This window comes from Meriones unguiculatus (assembly GCF_030254825.1).
Source record: "Meriones unguiculatus strain TT.TT164.6M chromosome Y unlocalized genomic scaffold, Bangor_MerUng_6.1 ChrY_unordered_Scaffold_25, whole genome shotgun sequence".
In the NCBI taxonomy this organism is placed as follows: Eukaryota; Metazoa; Chordata; class Mammalia; order Rodentia; family Muridae; genus Meriones; species Meriones unguiculatus.
The window spans coordinates 26,007,412-26,014,011 of NW_026843710.1; positions in this window are offsets into that span (position 1 = coordinate 26,007,412).

The following is a 6,600-nucleotide window of genomic DNA, read 5'->3' on the forward strand; positions in this document are numbered from 1 at the left end:
AAACCTCCTATATATCACTACCGAACCTCCTTCAAATTCATAGGCACAACTTTTTAATTATATTATCAATTTTTATATTCATTACATATTATTCAATTTGTATGACAGCTGTCACTCCCTCCATCATTCTCTCTCCATCCCAAAGTCCCTCCCTCTTCTTCCATTTCCCTCTTCATGTCCACTTATGGGGGAGGTGCTCCTCACCATCCATCTGATCCTAAAATATCAGGTCTCATCAGGACAGGCTGCATTGTCCTCTTCTGTAGTCTAACAGAAATGTTCTGTCTTCACAGTGGGTGGCCACAGTGTTAGCAACAGTGTTCTTGTCAGAATCAGTCAGTGTTCCTATTAGTAGGGCACCAACTTGGATTGTGAGCTGAGATGGGCTACATCAGAGCAGGGGTTATAGGTGATACCCATGAATGGTCATTGGTTGGAGTATCAGTTTCAGAAAAGACCTCTCTGTACACAGATATTTTGGTTCTGTTGCTCCTCTTGTGGAACTCCTCTCCATTACATGTGTTACTATAGGTTTTCTGTAATCTGCCCAAAGATTGGTTATGGGTCTCAGCATCTTCTTTTGTACAGCCCTGGGTAGAATCTTTCAGAGGCCCTCTGTGCTACGCTCCTTTCCTATTTTCTCTTTTCTCCTTCTTCATATGACCATCCCATTACTCTTTTGAGTGTTGATTGATCATCTTAACCAGAGTCGTCCTTCTTCCTCAGAATCTTTACGTGTACTGATTTTAGTATGTTTTTCCTACATTATATGTCTAGTTTCCTCTTATGAGTGAGTATATATTGTGTGTGTATTTCTGATTCTCGGATACCTCACTAAGGATGATCTTTTCTAGATCCCACCATTTGCCTGAAATGTTCATAGTTTTTTTAAAATTCTGAGTAATATCCTACTGTGAAAATGTACAGCTGTTTCTGTATCCTTTTCTCCAATAAGAGTCATGTGTTTGTTTTTTTGTTTGTTTATTTGTTTGTTTCCTGGTCTGGCTATCTATGAATAAAGCTGCTATGAACATTCTTGAGCAAGTGTCCGTGTTGTGTATTTGAGCATATAATGGATATATGCCTAGGAGTGGTTTAGCTGGATCTTGAAGAAGTGCTATTAATAATTGTCTAAGAAATCACCAGATTGCTTTCAAAAGTGGTTTGACAAGATGACATTCCAACCAGCAATGGAGGAGGGTTTTCTTTTCTCCATATACTCCTAGCACGTATTGTCATTTGAGATTTTCTAATATGCCATTTAGGTATTTTGCAGTTTTTTAAAGTTCAGTGTATATTCTGGATATTAATCCTCTGTCCTATAAATACCTAGCAGAGAATCTTCCATATTCTATGGGATTTCATTTCTCCCAGTTGGATCTTTTTTTAAATGTATATAAACTAAGATACTTTCATGAAGTCCCACATGTCAGCACTAATTTGGGGTTATATCTGGTCTTTTTCAGAAAAGCCATTTCACTATGGGGTATTCACCAAAGAAAACAAATTGTACACGGGTTAAAGCTGATAGAAAGTCATTTGTAACTGGTTATCAATTACACTAGGTGGCATACTTAAGTCTAGTCAGTGTTTCCAGAATGAGAGTCTTATTTGTTTGTTTGATTGTTGTTTTTTTTTTTTTTTTTTTTTTTTTTGGTCTGGTTACCAGACAATCTGTCATGTATACATGGGCAAAGATTTCTCAACCCACAGGAAGCATTCATTCCCTTGAGAACCAAGCCTTCCTAATCCCACCATTATATTGCCCAGCATTTCTGTGCTGTAACCTAGAAGAAGACCACTCTCATTGTTGCTTGGAGCCACTACCACCACTGCAAGCCTATTCTCTCTCTCTAACAAGCATCCTAGAAGCTACCACTCTGCTGCATGAAACAGAGCTTCCTTGGGTTGTGCCTGATATAAATTCAAAAATGTTTCATAGAAGCAACAGCCTAGGCTGGGATATGCCACAATTCATAGAGATACAATACAATTTGTTGGATTGATTAAGCCACACACACACACACACACACACACACACGCGTGCGCGCACGCACATGCCTGAAGAAATACAGACCGTGCACCTACATTTGCTGATTTAGGTTTCAATCTTGAAACCTACTTGTCTTTTCCTACAGAACCAATTGTCCTTCTCTGTGTCTACTCTGAGATGTGTCCCCTAAATTACACAGTCTATGCCCACTGTGTCCTTGCCTCTTGACTCTCTGGGTCAAACTTTCATCTACAACTGACACAGAGCTTATATTAGACAAACATGGACACATGAAATCACAAAAATGCCTAAGAATGCACACAGACACAGACATGCATGCAAAAGCACACTTAGAGAGACACCAAACCAATCAGGGCCATAGTTTGGAAGCCTAAGGATGAAAAAAATAAATTCCTAGATGAGATTCTCTGGGTGTCTCACATTTTACCTCTGAATTATTGGATTATGATGGATTCTTGGTGAGGTGAACCACATAAAAATAAAATTGTAAATATTAATTGAGTAATAGGGTTTATAATGGTATCATTTGCACTTAGGAAAAAGAGTTTATGTAATCTTTTAAGTTAAGTTTTACTATATAGCCTTAGGACTGGTTAGATAAGTGAGTAGTAATTTTATCTGATTTCTGTTTAATCCTTAAGATGAACATGATAGAAAGAAAGCTTTGTTTGTTTGTTTTTCTCCAGAATACCACACATTGTGGCTTCCCCAATGCTTGAGTTGAGAAAATTAAAGTCAAATAAATTTGGGTAAGATGAATTTTATCAGTGCGTGCATTCTTAAGAAAAATTCAAACATTTTAGGACACACAAATTGAATTTATACATAAAAGTAACTGCTTCAAACATAAAATGGAATTATCTGATTTACATGAATGCTTATATACACTATGTATATATAATAAATATATACTTATATAAAAAAAGAAAGAAATACAGATGTCACAACATGTACTTCTGACTCCTGTATGCATACTATACACTCAACACAACACTTCAGATAGCTAGGTGGATAGATAGATAGATAGATAGATAGGTTAATTGATAGGTACTTTGATGATAGAGAAAAAATAGATAGTTGAATGTCTACCTAGCCACAATCATACATATATTCATAGAGTATAGATAGATCAACAGATAGAGAGATGCACATACAGACTAATGATATAGAGATAGTTGCAAAATGAATACATACCTATGTACATTTATAATAGATGTAATGAGTATCTAGATACTAAAAACACAGTGCCTTTTTCTTCATAAACATAAACACTTAGCATTCATTACTACCCCTAATGAAGACACATGATTGGACATTCAAACTTCAAAGTTTTCCACAAACACAAACACACATAAAAAAATAAATTAAAAAATAAAAAGAAACAACCACAATCTCCAATTGATACTCAAAGGTTTCTTTAGTAAAAAGCCTGTCCATTATTGCTGGCTATATTCAGGAATTACATTCTGAAACTCTACTTCACTCTTTGTAACTGTTTCAGTCATTACTGTGTACCAACTGATACTTAAATTCCACTAGATATCATTGCTACTGAAGGGACTTGTGACACTGAAGATATTAGCCACACAATCGCAGCTCTAGAATACAGCATTTAAAAACACAACTACGTAAATAAGATCAATGAAAGTGTCAGCAAGAGAAGAAACTGAACACAGCACAGGAAACTGTATTCATGTGAATACTAGTTATCATGTGAATATTGGTTAAAATATTTACATTTTTTCCCATTTTTTCATGATTTTTTTTTATTATTAATCACACTTTATTCATTTTGTATCCCCCCATAAGCCCCTCCCTCCTCCCCTCCTGATCCTACCTTTCCTCCCTTTCTGCATGCATGCTCCTCCCCAAGTCCACTGATAGGGGAGGTCCTCCTCTCCTTCCTTCTGATCTTAGTCTATCAGATCTCATCAGGAATGGCTGCATTGTCTTCTTCTGTGGCCTGGTAAGGCTGCTCCCCCCTCAGGGGGAGGTGATCAAAGAGCAGGTCAATCAGTTTATGTCAGAGGCAGTCCCTCTTCCCATTACTATGTAACCCACTTGGACACTGAACTGCCATGGGCTACATCTGTGCAGGGGTTCTAGGTTATCTCTGAATAGTCCTTGGTTGGAGTATGAGTCTATGGGAAGTTCCCTGTGTTCAAATTTTCTTGTTCTGTTGCTCTCCTTGTGGAGTTCCTGTCCTCTCCAGCTCTTGCTATTTCCCACTTCTTACATAAAATTCCATTCACTCTACCTGCCAGTTGGCCATCAGGCTCAGCATCTGCTTTGATAGTCTGCAGGGCAGAGGTTTTCAGATGCCCTCTGTGGCAGGTTCCTATGTTGTTTCCTGTTTTCTTCTTCTGGCTTTCAAAGGCCCTCTGTAGCAGATTCCTAGGTTGTTTCCTGTTTTCTTCTTCTTCTGATGTCCACCCTCTTTGCCTTTCAGGATGGGTATTGAGTGTTTTAGTTAGGGTACTCTCTTTTGCTTACTTTGTTTAGATATACCGATTTTAGTTGGTTTATCCTATGCTATATGTTTTTATGAGTGAGTATATACCATGTGTGCCGTTTTGCTTCTGGAACAACTCACTCTGGATGATCCTTTCCAGGTCCCAACATTTACCTGTAAATTTCATGATTTCCTTATTTTTCATTGCTGAGTAATACTCCATTGTATAGATGTACCACAATTTCTGCATCCATTTTTCAGTTGAGGGGCATCTGGGCTGTTTCCATTTTCTGGCTATTACAACTAAAGCTGCTACAAACATGGTTGAGCAAATGTCCTTACTGTGTACTTGAGCCTCTTTTAGATATATTCCTAGGAGTAGTATAACTGAAATTTGAGGCAATGCTATTCCTGGTTGTCTTAGAAAACATCAGATTGATTTCCAGAGTGGTTGTACAAGTTTACATTCCCACCAGCAGTGGAGAAGGGTTCGCCTTTCTCCACAACCTCTCCAGCATGTGTTGTCACTTGAGTTTTTAATCTTGGCCATTCTGATGGGTGTAAGGTGAAATCTCAGGGTTGTTTTGATTTTCATTTCCCTAATGGCTAATTAATATTCTCAACTTCCTATGGAATAACAAGAAACCCAGAATTACTAAAATAATTCTCTAAAATAAAAGATTTTCGGGAGGCATCTCCATCCCTGATCTCATGCAGTACTATAGAGCAACAGTTATAAAAACTGCATGATACTGACATGGTACTCTTTCAGCTGGATCAATGGAACTGAACAGAAGACCCAGAAATAAACCCACTCACTTATGGACACCTGATTTTTGAAAAAGATGCCAAAACCATACAATGGAAAAAAGATAGCATCTTCAACAAATGGTGCTGGTCTAACTGGAGGTATACATGTAGAAAAATGAAAATAGATCTATACTTATCACCCTGCACAAAACTGAAGTCCAAGTGGATCAAAGACCTCAACATAAAACCAGACACATTAATTTGCCTAGAAAAAAAAAGTGGGGAATACCCTAGAACTCATTGCTACAGGACAGAACTTCCTGAACAGAACACCAACAGCACAGGCTCTAAGAGCAACAATCAATAAATGGGACCTCCTGAAACTGAAATGTTTTTGTAAAGCAAAGGATACTGTCATCAAAACAAAGTGACTACCTACAGATTGGGAAAGAATCTTCACCAACCCTTTATCTGACAGAGGACTCATGTCCAGTATATATAAAGAACTAAAGAAGCTGAAAAGCAACAAACCAAGTAATCCACTTAAAAATGGGGAACAGAGCTAAACAGAAAACTCTCTGTAGAGGAATATTGAATGGCAGAGAAGCATTTCAAGAAATATTTACATTTGTAAACTAGAATTACATAGCAGTATGTCTTTGAAACAAAAGGGCAGAAGATAGGCATTCAATGTGATTGCCAAATAAAGCCAAAAATGTGAAATACTTAAGCATTTGGTTGCTTGTTTGAATGCCAGTAGAGTTATTATATGTAATATATGATATATAATATATAATAAATATATAATATACAAAATATATTAAATAAATACATACTATTACATATTACATAAATATATTACATTATAAATATATTATAAATATATAATATATATTTAAAATATAAAATATTTATATATATATATATATATACATATATATATATTCAATCTAAACACCATTCCGAGAGTGTGGTGGGATATGCTGGACTGATCATGTCAGCACTTTTGCATTCAAACATGAAGGTCTGTTCACTAAAGTTGGGACAACTCCATTGATGATGAATGCTATGAAGATGATAACTGTTCTTCCAGGCTCTTCTTGCTGCTCTTGGTTGACCTAAACCTTAAGGAATGAATATCATATTTTTAATCAGGAAAATGCCCAGGTCTTTGGCCACATTGTGTAAATATGGGTTCTCTTTCAGCATAGTGGGGATACTTGCTATGTTAGAAGTTAAAATAGGCTCAATTTCTTTAATGCTGTTACTCGGGAGACACCACAAAATGAAAAAGGAAGATGAATCTCCCTTGATTAGAAGTAGTGGTGTTTGAAGAACCCAGTAGTCAGAATATTTGTATGAACTCTTGTTGAATGTGGGTATA